The following is a 19,263-nucleotide window of genomic DNA, read 5'->3' on the forward strand; positions in this document are numbered from 1 at the left end:
ACATTGAAATCTCAAAAGAGCCAACAATAGATGAACTCGAGGAAGTAATACAGAAAAGACGAAATTAACATGGAACTTATAAAATATGGAGGAAAGGAACTGAAGGAAAAAATACTATCACTATTGAAAAATATATGGAAGGAAGAGAAGATGCCAGAGGACTGGGAGATAGGGCAGGTAATAACAATGCATAAAAAGGGAGACCAACAAATTTGTGAAAATTATAGAGGAATAACACTACTAAGCACAACATATAAAATATTGACTTCGATAATAAGAAAAAGATTGTCAAAGATCACGAAGAAGAGAGTGGGACAGTACCAATGTGGATTTACAGAAGGAAGATCAACAATAGATGATATACACACAAAAAAACAAATAATGGAAAAGGCAAATGAATATAAACTGCAATTAGAAATGCTATTAATCGATTTCAAACAGGAATTTGATTCGATTAAGAGAAAACAACTAATGATTGCCCTGGAAAAATTACAAATCCCACATAAACTCAGAAAATTAATAAATGTGACAATGAGAACTACCAAAATTAGCATAAAGACGCAAAGAGGCGAGACAGATGAATTCATTATAAATAAAGGAGTGAAACAAGGGGATGCCTTATCCACGACACTGTTTAATCTAGCTTTAGAATATGTACTACGAAATATAAAGAAAGGAAACCTAAGAACAAGAGGTGGACAAATAATCGCATATGCAGACGACACTGTTATTATTGCAAAAAATAGAAACATAATGAAAGAAATGCTAGAAGAAATAAAAGAGAAAGGGGAGACAATGGGACTCAGATTAAATGAAGAAAAGACGAAAATATTAAGACTAGGGAAACCAGCAATAAAAGAAAAAACCAAAATAGAAAATTCAGAGTTTGAAGATGTAGAACATTTCAAATACATAGGAGTGACAATAAGCAAAACGGGTGAAAGAATACCAGAAATAAAAGAAAAAATATTGGCAGCGAATAAAGCTAATTTTGCAAATAAAACACTACTTAAAAGCAAAATACTGTCTATTAAAACCAAGATGAGAATGTATAACACCATAATTAGACCAATATTATTATACGCAGCAGAAACAATGACGATGACTAAAAAAGATGAAGAAAACTTAAGAATAGTGGAGAGAAAGATCATGAGAACCATACTGGGACCAATCAGAACAGAGCAAAATGAATATCGAAGCCGAACAAATGCAGAGCTTAAGAAAGTACTAAAAGAAGATATCGTGACCAAAATAAAGCAATGCAGAATTAGATGGTTAGGTCACGTCTGGCGGGCAGGAGATGAAGCAGTGAAATATGCTATGATAGAATGGAATCCAGGAGGAAGAAAGAAAAGAGGAAGACCAAGATCAAAGTGGTTGCAAGAAGTTGAAGAAGACTTAAAAAACGCAGGAGTCAGAGAACGGCGGGGAAAAACTAGAGATAGGAAAAAATGGAGAGAAATCGTTAAGAAGATAACATAAGCAAAAGGGACTGATCCTCCTAAGAAATAGGATCTAGAAAGCTTTCGCGACTTAGCCCCATATCGGGGTGTACAGTCACTATATATATATATATATATATATATATATATATATATATATATATATATATATATATATATATATATATCTTAGGTTCAAGGAGAAGCCGCAAATACACCAAATAAATAGGGATGAGTTAAGCTTTCAAATGGTGCTTAAGCGATCAACCTGAGACATACACACTGCTCACCATAGCCGAAAAACTGAAAAATTAAACTTTGAGAATTTTGGTTTTTCGACAATTACTCAAAATTTCAACCTACGAATTGCGCCAATAACTGAGCGTTTGTAGGAGGACTCAGGACGCGTCTAAAGGTGTATATTCCATATCTGGAAAAATTCGAATTTTTTAGATATAGGCTTCATAAATATGATCAAATCTATTTCTTATGGGAAAAACCGTTTTTCAAGCTCAATAATTCCTGTAATACGTTCAGTTATCATACTTGATCTTGGATGCATCAGATACTACTTGTCAATACGTTTTAAACTCATGTTTAGTGATCAACATCAGTTCAGCCGTTCAGAAGTTATAGAGCTCCAAAAGTATAATTAGTCCAGGAACTGAAACTTTTCACTTCGCAATTTTTACAGAATGGATCGATTTGCTTGAAAATTTGACAATAAGTAGTGGATAGTCCAAGGATCAAAATCTATATGATGCCGAAAGACGCTTTTACCATGGGGTGGTTGCCACCCCATCTCGAGGGTGGAAATTTTTTATTATATTTTGACCGCAAATGTTGGTAAAAACATTAATTGTAAGCAAGAAATGTTTTATATTTTTTTGATAAAATTAGTAGTTTTCGATTTATTGGTTATCAAAACTTAGTTTATATCGAAAAAATCAATGTTATTAATCAATCATGATTTATGTACTTGTAGTGGTTACAATGCTAAGTTTGATTGCGCAATCTGAGTTCATTTGCCGTCCATAATTACATAATTATTAGGATGGCTGGGATATGAACTCGGATTGTCTTATCACTGGTGTCGTAAGTACTAGATCATTTGGTAGAGAATGCGACCAAGGCGACCCCAGAAAACGGCAATTTTCGCTAGTGGCGCACAACCACTCTACATGCGACACTATATATACACGAAATTTTCGATTTTCTAAATCTGACTGAAATAAAAAATTAAAGTTTAGGAAAAGACTCGCCCATCCATATATGAACATTTCATTTTGGTCATAGGCTGTGGATTTTACGTCTATTCCTATTTAGGGTCTGTTTTTCTTTCTCGTTCTCAAAACTACCAAAAATTTCAAAAGTTCGACCTTTGCGTCTTCTGATAGTACTGATCATTACCTTTCCAACGCACATCTAATTTTGAAAATTACCAGAGAATGGCAGTTCTCGCCAGTGGCGCACAACACCCCTATATGCGACACTATATATACACGAAATTTTCGATTTTCTAAACCTGACTGAATTGAAAATTGAGCCAAATCCCATATTAAAGTTTAGGAAAAGACTCGTCCATCCATATATTACTTCTCCATTTTGGTCCAAGGCTGTGGATTTTACGGACCTTCCCATTTAGGGTCTGTTTTTCGTTCCCGTCCCCAAAACTCCCAAAAATTTCAAAAACTTAAGTTCGACCTTTGCGGCTTCTGATAGCACAGATCATTACCTTTCCAACGCATGTATAATTTTGAAAATCGGTTATACCGTTCAAAAGTTACCGAGCTCAGAATTAGAACTCAATTTTTATTTAAAAAGGCGAAAAATATTTGTGGATATGTATGTATGTATGTATGTATGTGGAAAAGTTACACCGATCTGAATTTTTATTTCTGTGTTTCAAAAGGGTGTGAGGGCCGATTCAGAACCGGTGTAATCTTTTACTTCTGACTACCCGTAAGCCAGCTATAGGGCTAGGTAGATACAAAATGGCAAATTTTTTGGGCGTATATATCTTAGGTTCAAGGAGAGACAGGAAAATCGCAAATACACCACATCAATAGTGTTAAGTTTAGCTTTCAAATGGTGCCTAAGCGATCAAGCTCAGACATACACACGACTCAGTATAGCCGAAAAATTGAAAAACTAAACTTTGAAAATTTTGTTTTTTCGACAATTACTCAAAATTTCAACCTACGAATTGCGCCAATAACTGAGCGTTTGTAGACGGACTCTAGGCAAATCTAACGTTGTTTACCTCATATCCGGGAAAATTCGAAATTTTAAGTTATACGCTTCATAAATATGATCAAATCTATTTCCTATGGGGAAAACGGTTTTTCAAGCTCAATAATTTCTGTAACAGCTTTAGTTTTCATACTTGACCTCAGATGCATCAGATACTACTTGTCAATACGTTTTAAATTCATGTTTAGTGATCAAAATCGGTTAAGCTATTTAGAAGTTATTAAGCTACAAAAGTATAATCCAATTAACGATTATTCCCGAAATGGCTTATGTAGTTGTAGTGGTTTCGACGCTAAATTTGATCTGCAACGGGCAATCCGAGTTCATTTACCGGCCATCCCAATATTTTTATTCAATCTATTTCGACTAGAAAAAATCTAGTGTACATTCGATGGACACTAGATCATTTGGGAGATAATGCGACAAAGGTGGCCATTTATAAAGCTTAACGTGTAATCGAGAAAAATTGCATTCAATTTCATACATTTGATTTGTATAACTTGAAAAACTCCTGATACAAGAATAAAAAACCGCTAAACGCCGTAAAAATGAGTGGCGCATACAATTTTCCAGCTACAAAAGATCTGATATGAAAATTACGTGGCGCGAAAATGTATTTTCATTTTGATGCAAAACAAAATTCTAGTTTTATTTAAAAGATTTTTCCATAATATTTGCTAAATTTAAAGTAAACGCGCCACAAAAGAGTTTCAGAATTCAAACTGTATCAAATTTACTCTTTTGTAGCGCGTTTACTTCAAATTTAGCAAATATTATGGAAAAATCTTTTAAAATAAAACTAGAATTTTGTTTTGCATCAAAATGAAAATACATTTTCGCGCCAAGTAATTTTCATATCAGATCTTTTGTAGCTGGAATATTGTATGCGCCACTCATTTTTACGGCGTTTAGCGGTTTTTTATTCTTGTCAATTTGACATCAAGAAGAAGAAAAAGTACCTTGCCAAAAAGTATTCAAAAACTAGCAGATGGCAAGGGGTAAATTAAATGGAATTATTAATAGATTATTACTAGCTAAAATTATTTAATAATTTTCATATCAGATCTTTTGTAGCTGGAATATTGTATGCGCCACTCATTTTTACGGCATTTAGCGGTTTTTTATTCTTGTCAATTTGACATCAAGAAGAAGAAAAAGTACCTTGCCAAAAAGTATTCAAAAACTAGCAGATGGCAAGGGGTAAATTAAATGGAATTATTAATAGATTATTACTAGCTAAAATTATTTAAAAATGAGTAATCATTTTTAATTTCGTGGCTACACGAAACTACAACCGCATCATTATTCCAGTTCAACCAGAGAGTGCAGTAAGTACCTCTACCGGTTTCGAAACTTATTAGTCTCTCATCAGGAGGCACATATGCCGCTCTCTGACCCAACTAGGACAAACTCCGGGGTGCAGTCACGGATTGCAACGAACGAAATGGCAGGGATGCCCTAGCGGCAACTGCTAGCAAAAGACTGTTTTCAATCTAATAGCACATAAAAAAATATCCAAAAATGTTACTCTACATCCTACCAGATTGAAAACGATGGGAACCTTCTCTGGTAACACCTCCGAGACCCGAGGCCTCCACAATTTACAAGCCATAACGGATGTTGAGACTAAGGATGATGAAGGAATTTTACAATTTATAGGACGTGACTTATAAATTGTAAAAGTCCCTCATCTTCCTTAGTCTCAGCATCCGTTATGACTTGCAACTTGTGGAGGCCTCGGGCCTCGGAGGTGTTACCAGAGAAGGTTCCAATCGTTTTCAATCTGGTAAGATATCGAGTAACATTTTTGGATGTTGTTTTATGTGTTTTAACTATTTATAATGGGAAATAAGCCACAATATTATTAAAAAATGATTTTATTAACGTTTCGACGCCCAAATCGGGTGCCGTTGTCAAAATACAAAATACTACTAACATAAACAAAAATGTTGTTGCTTAGTAAAAAAAATTCTTCTAATAATTTATTTAATCTGACTCATTTATATCGGCAATTCAGATACATATGATACGTTTTAAAGTAGAAGACTTTAAAATGATATTGCCAATATTTATGAGTTGCGTTCCTGGGACGACTTTACTGAAAGATAGTTCATTCGATTACATGAAATCAACCCCAACTCAAGAATATCCGTCACAAAAAAAATCATAGCATGTGATCTGTCTTTAAAAAGGCAACCACATGCAACGGTGACATTAAAATTCTAGCGTTAGAGATCTCATAGTAAATCACGAGGGAAAACCAGGAAAAACCTCGTGATACTATCCCGACATCGTAAGTATTTGGTCTTACATTTAATTTACTGTCAAAATTAATACCAAATTCTGACTTTACTATAATTTTGTTTAAATTATAAATAATATTAATAATACATGGATATATAAGTAATACTAAAATATAAAATATGTACTAACTCGACTATTGACTTACTAATTATGGTATTTTCTTTTTATTGACTTCCTCTTTCAATATGGGTATCCACATCCTACTGCATTCCACCGAGGAATTTGCGACACAGTTGGTTTCGTTTAGCATAATTAGAGCCGCTTCTTTGATTTTTCTCTTTTTACTATCTGTTTCTTTCAGGACTATACTTGAATCTCTCCACTGAACTCTATGTTCATTATCCCATGCGTGTTGACATATTTGAGATCTATCAAATTCTCTATTTTTAATATAAGACTGATGTTCACTTATTCTAACGTTTAATGGTCTTGATGTTTCACCTATATAAAATTGTTCGCATTCACAAGGTATTTTATAAATACAATTCTTTGTTCTTTCTTGTTCATTGTTAGGTTTAGTTTTAGATAGAATAGATCTCAATGTGTTGGTTGTTTTGAATGTTGTTGAAATGTTGAATTTATTTCCTATTGTTTTAAGTTTCTCGGATAGTCCTTTTATGTATGGTATTGATATTTTCCTCGTATTATTTCTTGTGAATGTTGTAGGATCCCGTTCTATGTTGCTCTGTTCCATTCGATCCAATCTTGACAATTCCTTATTTATAAACGATAAAGGATAATCACTTTTTAATAAAACAGATGTTAAGAATTGTTTTTCTTCTAAAAATTAATTTTCGTTAGAACAAGTAATTTTGGCTCTATCATATAAGGATTTTATAATTCCCTTTTTAACGTTGATGTGATTTGATTTGTAATTGAGATATATGTTGGTATGTGTTGGTTTTCTATACACTTGAGTCTCATATCCAGTACTCTTCTTTGAGACTAAAACATCGAGGAAAGGCAGGGTGTTATTATATTCCTTTTCCATTCTAAATTTTATTGTCTCTTCTTGATCGTTTATAATATTCAGGAATGTATCCAACAATTCTGATCTATGAGGCCATATTGAAAACCCATCATCTACATATCTCCACCATACAGTGGGTTTCAAATTTTGTTTAGAAATGATATTAGTTTCGAAATCCTCCATAAATATATTAGCCAATAATGGAGATAAAGAGAAGCCCATTGCTAGACCAAAATTTTGTTTATAGAATTCATTATTTAGTTGAAAATAGGTATTATTAGTACATAATGTCAATAACTCCATTATAGGTGATACATTTAGTCTTGTCCTAGTTGTCAATGTATCATCATTCTCTAATTTCGTTTTGATTATGTTTAAAGTTTTATCTAATGGCACATTTGTAAATAAACTGTTTATGTCAAAACTTACTAAAATATTATTTGGATTAAATTCAATAGTTGATAATTTGTTTAAAAAATGTTTTGTATTTTTTATAAATGTGTCATCATTATTAGCAAATGGTTTTATAATGTTTAATAAAAATTTTGATAGTTCACTACAAGGAGAACTGATGGTACTACAAATGGGTCTAAGTGGTATGTTCGCTTTATGAATTTTCGGCACTCCATAAAAATGTGGTGACTTACTGTAATGAGGTGTCATTAATTTTCTTTGATAGTATGTTAGATCATTTTTAAATTTGAATAAAGTTCTTAGTCCGTTCTTTAACGGTAAAATATTGCACAATCTCTAAATTTTAAAGAACCGCATGGATTCACATGAAATTTGGCAAACACATAGCTAACAAGTCAAAGAAAAAAAGTGATATTGTGCCGATATGTGCTTTTGCCCTGGAGGTGGTTTTCACCCCCTCTTGGGGGTGAAAAAATATTCTTCCAAAGAAAGTCAGGAAATGGATAAACTGGTTAATTTTAAGTAACTTTTGTTCTATAGAGTTTTTTCACTAAGTCAATACTTTTCGAGTTATATGGCAGTGAATATGTTCATTTTTTCAACAAAATAACCACGCTTTTAGACGGTTTTTCGCAAATAACTCAAATACTAAGTATTTTGTCGAAAAAACTGTATTATTCTTTAAATAATACAATTTTTGGAAAGTCAGAAATAAGCAACAAAACTAAACTCAGAGTATATAACAGCATAGTAAATCCGATAATGACATATGGGGCGGAAACATGGATTGTCCAAAAGAAACATGAATCAATGATAAACGCGACCGAGATGAAATACAGAAATACATGAGAAGAATAGCCGGAGTTACGAAGTTTGACAGATTCAGAAATGAAGATATAAGAAAAGAGCTGGAACAAGAACCGACAATTAGGAAGATCGAAAACAAACAATTAAGCTGGTTTGGACACATACAACGAATGGACCAAAATAGACTTACAAAGAAGGTACATGAAGCCAAAATGGGAAACAAAAGAAAAAAAGGAAGGCCGAGGAAGACATGGATGGACCAGATCCAAGATATAGGTGAAAGGAGACACATCAGTATGAGGGATATGAAGAACCTGGCCACCAATAGAAGCAATTGGAAGAAGTGGATAAAAGGCTTAACCAGACATCCGACGCCCTGAAGGGCACTAAGGATTATGAGAAAGAAGAAGAAGAAGAAGTCGAAAAAACATTTTTAGCAAAAATATAGCCTGTAAATTTTTTTAAAAAATGGTGTATATATCACGTCTCTGCACCTAGTAGAAGCAGAGTTATAGCTAATGAAAAATAGGTTCATATTCGTCAAATTCCAAATGGAATACTTTAACGTGAAATAACCAAAAATGAAGCACATTTCGGGGAAAACTCATTACAACTTATTTAAAGTGTTTAAAAAAGCTTCATTTTTGTTTTATAAAAAAATTTCTAGCATCAAAATTAAACAAGTTACGCTCAAAATAAAGTTATTCCCTTTTGGTTTTGTTAAAAAAATCGAGAAAATCACTCCCTAATTAGTATCTTAAATGAACTTAATCGTTACGACTTCACAAGTTTCTTGACTCGTGTATATGTTGTTTATATGATCTGTAAGTTTCATCGGTTCAACATCCTTATTATTGAAAGGGCTGTAGTTAAAAGGGGTTGAACGAGTCACTGATCATGAATGTATGCAAATTTAGAAACACCCAATTTTAATCAATTTTTGTCTAACAGAAAAACAAAAAATACATGATATTCAGAAAAGCAAATCTGACTTTTTTTGTTTTTCGAGAGTTTTGGTATCTCTAACAACTTTTAAGTTATTTTGAAAAAAAGCATATTTTTCAAAATTTAAATTTTTAAAAATTTTACTTTGAAACCAAATTTTTTCAAAAATAAACACTTTGAATCGATGAAACTTACAGATCATATAAACACAACATAAGTAAAATAATTTGTGGAGCGGTAACGATTAATTTCATTTAAGTTGCTAATTAGGGGGTGGGCTTCCCGATTTTTTTTTTGCAAAAACCAAAGGGACCAACTTTATTTTGAGCGTAACTTGCTTAAATTTAATGCTAGAAACTTTTTGTAAAAACAGAAATAAAGCTTTTTTAAACACTTTAAAAAAGTTATAATGGGTTTTCCCCAAAAAGTGCTTAATTTTTTAGATATTTCACGTCGAAATATTGTATTTGAAATTTGGTGAATATGAATCTATTTTTCATTGGCTATAACTCTGGTTCTACGAGATCCAGAGACCTAACGCGTACACCATTTTTTTTACTTTTTTATAAGCTATATTTTTGCTAAGAGCGTTTTTTTCGACAAAATACTTACTTTTTGAGTTATTTGCGAAAAACCGTCCAAAAATGTGATTATTTTGTTGAAAAATGAACATATTCACTCGCAAATAACTCGAAAAGTGTTGACTTGGCGAAAAAGCTCTATAGAACAAAAGTTACTTAAAACTAGTCAGTTTACCCATTTCCGGACTTATTTTGGACATATATTTTTTCACCCGCAATAGGGGGTGAAAGTCACCCCCAGGGCAAAAGCACACATCGGCACAAAATCACTTTTTTCTTTGACATTATAGCTGTGTATATGCCAAATTTCATGTCAATCCAAGCGGTTCTTTAAAATTTAGAGCAAAAACCGTGAAAGAATGGACTATCTATAGATTTTGTTTTCCAGTGTTTTCGTTGGATCCTTCGTTAATTTGGTATAAGGTCCATTTGTAATTATATCTGTAATTTTGTCTTCATATTGTATGTTATCCATTATTCCAGTAGCATTTCCTTTATCCGCTGGTAGGATCGTTATGGAGTCATCATTTTTTTAAGTTTTTAAAGCTTTCATTTCATCATCACTGATGTTCTGTTCAATTTTATTTGTCTTTTTCAATTCAAGTTTACATAGTACCCTTTACTGTTCTTTTTCATGAGTTGGTAAACACTGGGATATTTTTTCCACTGAACTAATTATGTCTAATTTTGGAATAGATGGATGACTAACAGCATAGTTTAAACCCTTTGACAATACCAAATTCTCCGTTGCATTTAACTGTCTATTTGATAGATTGACAACTGTCGCTAATATGTCATTATGTCTATTTAGGTTATCAAAAGTATGTATACTTTTTTTATCAAAAGTATGTTTTATGTGTTATTAGATTGAAAACTTTTGAAAATTTTTTTGAAAGTTTTTTTTCTAGCAGTCGCCGCTAGGGCATCCTTTCCATTTAGTTCGTTGCTATCCGTGACTGCACGCCGGGGTTTGTCCTAGTTGGGTCAGAGAGAGCAGCATATGTGCCTCCTGATGAGAGACTAATAAGTTTCGAAACCGGTAGAGGTGCTTGCTGCACTCTTTGATTGAACTGGAATAATGATGCGGCTGTAGTTCGTGTTGCAACGAAATTGGAAATGGTTATTCGTTTTTTATTTACATGTTTACTCTGATTGGAGTAGGGTAAATGCACCAGTTGTTGGCCATGTGCTAGTTATTGGCCTACTAATATGTTTTGATCAGAATTAGGAAAATGTTGGTATTTTGTTAATCCTAACTACTTTTTTAAGTTTGGCAATATGTCTCCTAGAGTATGACTCATCTAGTTTCAAGGTAACCATTACATTTTAGTCAGTATTCGATGTTGAACGAGACACTGTTCTGTGCCGCTAGTTTGCAACCGGAATTTTGTTATTTACCTGGAGAAACTTGTGTTGGTCTGTAAGTACTATATACTGCAATTCAATTTCTACTTTATATTTTATGTTTTTGTGAGAATATAGTGTATGTCCTGCTTCAAACTGCATAACGAATATAACGTTATTTAGTCAAATAACGTAAATTTTAAGGTGGCCAACTAGTAATGCATGAAATTATCAATGTATCAGTTATTGGCCTAGATGGCCAATAACTGAAACATTAGATTTTGTAAGAATCTAGTGATTGTGATGTTAATAACTAGTGTTTTACGTGTGGCCAATAACTAATTATTATAAATTGTTTTAGAAAATATGCCAAAAACGATCACAAACTGAAAACAATTATAAAAAAAGTATTCCGAAGACGATGTTAAAAAGCGTTAGAGTTAATTAATGGTATGAGTGAGCGAGAAGCCTTAAGAATTTTGAATATTCCCAGAGCCACCATAAGTTACCGGAAAAGTGAAAAACTTCATAACAACATAACGCATGGACCAGATCCATTTCTTTCGAAGGATGAAAAGGAACAACTGAAACGCTAGATTTTCCATTAAGGACATTAAGTCATTTCCATTAAATCATTTTTAGAGAGTAACCATAGAGGTAATCCATTTGTTGAAAATAGACCAGGCAGAACATGGCTATCAGCATTTCTAAAGCGCAATCCCAACATTTCGGTAAGGACTTCAGAGCGAGTGACATCAGCAAGTCCAAACATTAACCAAAGAGATATTACCAAATGGTTTGACAACATAAAATCTTATCTAGATAAAAAAGGAATTTCAAACGTTCTTCAAGACCCACCAAGAATATTCAATGGTGACGAGACATGGTTTTATGTATGTCCCAAAGTTAAAAAGTTTTGGCTATGAAGGGTTCCAGAAATGTCTATGAAATTGAACATAACCCAAAGGTTAACGTAACAGTTATGTTCACATTTTCTGCAATAGGCAATATTTTACCTCCTATAATAATTTATCCCCATAGAAGATTGCCAAATGATATATTAAGTGCTGTGCCGAATTCGTGGGGTATTGGTTTAGCAGAAAATGGTTGGATGGACAACAAAAACTTTTATGAATATATTGGAAATATATTTAACCCTTATTTAGATCGAAATAATACACGTCCAGTGATACTTTTTGTTGATGGGCCTAAAACCCATTTAACTATACAGAACAGTCAACCTTGTATTGTACAGATTTGAAAATTATTTTAGTAGCTTTATATCCTAATGCCACGAGATTAATGCAACCAGCGGATGTGGCTGCATTTAAGCCTCTAAAACTTTTTGGAACAAAGCTGTGCTTCAGTTTAGAAGAGACAACCCCCAAAAAGTGTTAAAGAAAGTACAGTTTGTCCCTGTTTTAAAATCTGCTATAGATAGGTTAAATCCAGATGTTATCAGAAGTGGGTTTAGGGCATGCGGTATATTTCCTTGGAATTATTCTGCTCTTGAATATTCAAAATGACTCTCACACAAAATCGTCAAGTTCTGTAAATAACCAAGATAATATTGACATTTTCAAACATTCACCTAAACCAGAAGCGAATTTGAGATTATCTCCAAAAAAATTTCTCGCCCAACCTAAATCTCCAAGCCGGGAAAAAAATTGTACTCAAACGGAAATTATTTGATGATAATACAAATCAGTCCTGAACAAAAATTACAAATCTGTCTGATAATTATTATCAAATATTCCTTCACACATCGAAAATCGAAACTTGGTGTCAAACGTTTTTCCGCGTTTTAAAAATACAAATTTGGTATCAAACATTCCATATTCCATCACATTTTTAAAATCAAAAAGTTTCTAAAGGTGTGTGTTATCTATGTCTACTAAATATTACAGAGTGTAAGAAAGGCACTAGATGCCAAATCTGTCTTAGAACATATCATGTAACTTGCATAACAAGATTCGATAGCGACACAGATCAAAGTACATGTTTGCGAATCTTGTCAGAATAAAAAATAAAAGTTTACTTTGACAAATCTTTTTTTTTTGTGTCCACAGTCCACACTCATCACAAAATCGTTGCTTACCCAAACACCTAGCTAACTACCTATTTTAACTTACGAATTATTTGGTAAAATGTCACTTTAAAAAATGATGACCAATCACTAACACATATGGTGTCAATAACTGGAACAGGGTGGCCAATTACTGGTTCATTTGCACATTTACAAAAGAACACATATAAAATATTTTCAGACATGAAAGATTAACATAATAACATTTTGCAATATGTAGAAATAATAATAGAATTCCATAATATTAAAAATAGTTATAATAGGCCACAGTGACAAAACATTTCATAGATATATCGACGTGCTCTCCTTAAGAGGCCAATAACTGGTGCTTTTACCCTACGAAGGGAACCATTCTCGTTAGAACTTTACCGCGCTGAGCAGATGGGACGTGAATTATAAATTGTAAAATTCCCTCATCTTCCTTAGTCTCAGCATCCGTTATGGCTTGCAAATTGTGGAGGCCTCGATGTTACCAGAGAAAGTTCCCATTGTTTTCAATCTGGTAGGATCTAGAGTAACATATTTGGATGTTGTTTTATGTGCTATTAGATTGAGAACTTAGGTTTTTTTAAATTATTTAATTACCACGTGCATATTAATAGGTAAAATATTTAACGAACATGTGCTTTTTTACATGGAAGGTTAGCTATAGAAAAAATGGTTATAAAAAACTGTTAATGTAAAATTATATTGAATACTATAAGATTCTTAGCCCAAAAGAAGATTCTGTAGAAATAAAACGATCTTATTTAAAATCTATGAGTTTTATAAAATTATTCTACCACCTCTCTGTATACTTTGTGTTGCTGGAAGATTGTCACTGCCATTGAAATTTAAAATGACAACGAAACGAACCGAAATTTGAAATAACGAACATGGAACACAAGATCAGATGATAGAATGTAAATAGAGTTGTTTATAAAGGCCCCGTCTCACCATCAAATAATTGACAGTTATTTGATCAAACTTGACAGTCAAACTTGACTAGTGACACAAACTATACATACTAACTGTCACTTTGTGTCACTAACTGTCAAGTTTGATCAAATAACTGTCAATTATTTGATGGTGAGACGGGGCCTTAACAGGAAAGGGTGCCAAACAAGTTTTTATCGGGAAAATATGTTAAAACAAATTAAAACAAAATAAAAGTTTTTGTCACTGATGTGCCAAAAAAATCGTAAATTAAAAATAAAAATCGACGTGTTTCGGGATTTTTCCTTAGAGTCGCCGGTTTACGAAATAATGAATTTATGCGTTACTTTATGGACGCACTGTATGTCATTGAATTTAATAGATAAGTCATATTTTTATTATATCTTTATTGAACAATAAACTAGCATAATTAATTAAAATGTTGTTTTGTTTGCCTTCAATCCAGATTTTCATGGTTCATATTTTTGATTAGGACAAGACGAACACACAAGTTGGGAGTCGTCTAAGGCCATCCCTTTCCTCTACACACACATACACACAAATAAAATTTATTATTCTACATTTGAAGAGGTTAGGCGGCAACTACCTTGCCTACCCCGAAGGGTCGCCCCTGAATTACGTACAAAAATATTTATTTACACAAAAATACGAATATACAAATAGTTTTTTAGTCATCTTCATCGATGTCAGGTTCTGTGGTATATTCGCTCTCGCGAGATTTTTATTGTGACATTCGGAATAGGAAACATACAACACAAAAGTTCCTACCCCACGCTATTAGCTGCTGAAATGAACTTAATCTTTCATTAAAAAAAGAAGAATTATGAGAAATAGTGGGAGTGTATACTAATCGCATAAAATTTTGTGGAGTTTATTTCTACAAAATATTTTTATTTTGTACAATAAATGATTTTCTCATTTGTTATCAATACATTATAATTGTGTAAATAAATAATTATTGAAAAAAAGACTAAGTTTTCACTCTAATGGCATATAGAACAACATAATGCTATTCTACATCCCACCAGAATGAAAACAATGGGAACCTTCTCTGGTTACACCTCCGAGGCTTCTACAATTTGCAAGCCATTTAGATGCTGAGACTAAGGAAGATGAGGGATTTCTACAATTTACAATTCACGTCCCATCTGCTCAGCGCGCTAAAGTTCCAACGAGAATGGTTCCCTTCATACTCCACACAGAGTAAATGTAAATCAAAAATGAATAACCGTTTTCAATTTCGTTGCAAAACGAAAACACAGCCGAGCCATATTCTAGTCCAATCAGAGAGTGCTGCAAGCACCCCTACCGGTTTCGAAACTTATTAGTCTCTCATCAGGAGGCACATATGCTGCTCTCCCCGATCCATCCAAAACAAACCCCAGCGTGAAGTCCCGGATTGCAACGAACGAAATGACATAGATGCCCCAGCGGCAACTGCTACCAAAAAGACTAAGTTTTCACTCTAATGCCATATAGAACAACATAATGCTATTCTACATCCCACCAGAATGAAAACAATGGGAACCTTCTCTGGTTACACCTCCGAGGCTTCTACAATTTGCAAGCCATACTAGAATATGGCTCGGCTGTGTTTTCGTTTTGCAACGAAATTGAAAATGGTTATTCATTTTTGATTTACATTTACTCTGTGTGGAGTATGAAGGGAACCATTCTCGTTGGAACTTTACCGCGCTGAGCAGATGGGACGTGAATTGTAAATTGTAGAATTCCCTCATCTTCCTTAGTCTCAGCATCCGTATGGCTTGCAAATTGTAGAAGCCTCGGAGGTGTAACCAGAGACGGTTCCCATTGTTTTCATTCTGGTGGGATGTAGAATAGCATTATGTTGTTCTATATGCCATTAGAGTGAAAACTTAGTCTTTTTGGTAGCAGTTGCCGCTAGGGCATCTATGCCATTTCGTTCGTTGCAATCCGGGACTTCACGCTGGGGTTTGTTTTGGTTGGATTGGGGAGAGCAGCATATGTGCCTCTTGATGAGAGACTAATAAGTTTCGAAACCGCTAGGGGTGCTTGCAGCACTCTCTGATTGGACTAGAATATGGCTCGGCTGTGTTTTCGTTTTGCAACGAAATTGAAAATGGTTATTCATTTTTGATTTACATTTACTCTGTGTGGAGTATGAAGGGAACCATTCTCGTTAGAACTTTACCGCGCTGAGCAGATGGGACGTGAATTATAAATTGTAGAATTCCCTCATCTTCCTTAGTCTCAGCATCCGTATGGCTTGCAAATTGTAGAAGCCTCGGAGGTGTAACCAGAGAAGGTTCCCATTGTTTTCATTCTGGTGAGATGTAGAATAGCATTATGTTGTTCTATATGCCATTAGAGTGAAAACTTAGTCTTTTTGGTAGCAGTTGCCGCTAGGGCATCTATGCCATTTCGTTCGTTGCAATCCGGGACTTCACGCTGGGGTTTGTTTTGGTTGGATCGGGGAGAGCAGCATATGTGCCTCTTGATGAGAGACTAATAAGTTTCGAAACCGGTAGGGGTGCTTGCAGCACTCTCTGATTGGACTAGCATATGGCTCGGCTGTGTTTTCGTTTTGCAACGAAATTGAAAATGGTTATTCATTTTTTTAAATAATTATTGATTGGCGTAATGTTTATATTATTTTTATGTCTGTTTACCATTAATAATATTGGCAATGAGCAGGTGCGTTGGTTGTGTAATAATTTCCAGTCACTCCTGCAGACAACTGAATTTCCCAAAAAAGAAATTACTAACGTCAGTGTCAAAGTGAATCTCGATAGAGCGAATTCAGTATATTATATATTTATGTTACGGCCAATATACTCCGGTCAACTTACACATCCGAGATTACAAAAATTACCATCAAGCTGAAAATTTGCAGGATTGTTCAAAACACTATCTTAAATGATATCTAAAAAGTCCTCATAAATCCGACCCGAGCTAAAAAATTTACGCGGGATCAAAGGTCACCAAATATAGTTTTTAGCGATTTTTAGCGAAACGGTAAGTTTTATCATAAAATTAGTTCTAACAAAAAATGTAGATTAGATAATTATCTATAAAAATGTCTTATTACTTTTTTTTTCTAATTGCTACAGTTTCTGAGATACAACGATTCAAAAAGTTGTAATCGTCATAATATGCGCACACGTTTCCATACCACCTTTGAGGTAGTGTACCTACTTAGCGCGTTTTTTTCGCTAGTGCACTTTTTCGATGGAAAAAAGCATTAAATTAGCGACCGTCATCGCTTCGATAAAATCAATTTTTTAAGTGAAAACTTTTTGAGGGACGTTGTGCACTTTTTGGATGGGGAATAATATAAATTAGCGACCTTTATCGCTTCGACGAAATAAATTTTTGAAGTGAAAACTTCTTTAGGGACGTTGTGCACTTTTTAGAAGGGGAAAAAGTATTGAATTAGGGACGAAAACTTCTTGAGTGACGTTGTGCACTTTTTGGATAAGAAAAAATTATTAAATTAGCGACCGTCATCGCTTCGACGAAATAAATTTTTTAAGTGAAAACTTTTATAGGGACGTTGTGCACTTTTGTATGGAGGAAAAGTATTGAATTAGGGCCTTAATCGCTTCGACGAAATAAATATTTGAAGTGAAACTTATTTAGGGACTTTGTGCACTTTTTAGATGTAAAAAAGTATTAAATTAGATACCATCATCGCTTCGACGAAATAAATATTTGAAGTGGAAACTTCTTGAGGGACGTTGTACACTTTTTGGATGGGGAAAAAGTAGTAAATTAGCGACCGTTATCGCTTCGACGAAATACATTTTTGAATTGAAAATATCTTTAGAGACGTTGTGCACTTCTTGGATGGGGAAAAAGTATTGAATTTACGACCGTCATCACTTCGCTGAAATAAATTTTGTACATATATAAATTATGTGTATGTATACATAAATAGCATAGGGCATACGCATCGCGTATATCGTATATGATATAGGTATAGCACTTCTTTTAGGATGGGGTAAAAGCATTGAGTTCGTAATTTATATACTATAAGAAGTTTTCACTTCTGTCGGCCCTCCCACGAGTGCCTTTATTTTTTTTTGCTTTTTGACCTATATAGACATTTGCTCCATCAATAGGCTTTTTCATAAATATAAATGGTTATTGCAATATCCCTGCGGAAACTACCCCTATCCCTGAAAATAAGTTTGGCAAGGATGTTTTTACGATTTTATCATTACCTATTCATGTTTTTGGAACAAAACTTATACAGAACTTAAGACCACTATTTGCTCTATAAATAAGGTCCTAGGCATTTTATTCGTATAAGCAACCGTCACGGCACAGTGGCGTCGTAAACCTCAGAAATGCTTTGGCGGGCTCCAGTTTTTGTTTTTTTTTCGTCACCTGTTCATTTTATTAATAAAGTACTTATGGCAAATAAATTAACACAATATCAGCTACAATTATGGCCTATGAATTATTTTACTTTCTTTGCACTCTAAAGCCACCGTGGTCACCAAAATCAATTTTTGCATATTTTCTTTATTAATTCTAATTTTTTTTTTGGGGAAAATATGGGGTGCATTATACAAATTAGTAAATAACACTTGTACATGGGTAATCGCTGAAAGTTTTTTTACGCTAGCATAAGCGGTTCAGATGGTATAAAAAGGGGTTTTTTTAAATTGTAACACCCTGTAATTAAAATATGGGCAATTGCCCTTATAGATCAATCAAGTTAGTAAAAAATAAGCCTTTTTTCTACATAACTGCAAAGACGAGGTTTGACAGTTGAATTGTGTAGTATGAGATGTTACAAAAATACTATCATCTTGGGATTCATCAATTTTTTAGTGGAACAATTTTTAAATAAACAATCAAAACGTCAAACTTAGTTTTTTGCTCATAACTTAAAAACTTGTTTGTTTGTTTAGAGATTTGACGTCCACAGGTAACTTTTTCAGAAAAAAAAAATACATCGAATGAGATACGCCAAATGAGTTAATAAATAAAAAGTTATTGCAAAACGGACGACAAAATCGCTGTTTCTGAATATTGTTAATAACAATTTTATTGTTTATTAAAATGTGTTTAAATATACCTAAACTTGAGGGCATTATGATATTTGAATGGTATGCAAAAAATGGTCCAGATCTGTTAAATAGTGTTTGCAAAATTGAATTTGTTTATAAAATTTTTTGAAAAACGAGCTAA

General features: G+C 33.5%; 1 protein-coding gene across 3 annotated transcripts in view; it reads left to right on the top strand.

The window, feature by feature from the left end:
• LOC126881800 (zinc finger protein 845-like) overlaps positions 1 to 19,263 on the top strand; it is a 274,174-nt gene that overhangs the window by 123,480 nt on the left and 131,431 nt on the right. The gene's annotated exons all lie outside the window — the stretch shown is intronic.

Source organism: Diabrotica virgifera, chromosome 1 (assembly GCF_917563875.1).
Source record: "Diabrotica virgifera virgifera chromosome 1, PGI_DIABVI_V3a".
Taxonomy (NCBI): domain Eukaryota; kingdom Metazoa; phylum Arthropoda; class Insecta; order Coleoptera; family Chrysomelidae; genus Diabrotica; species Diabrotica virgifera.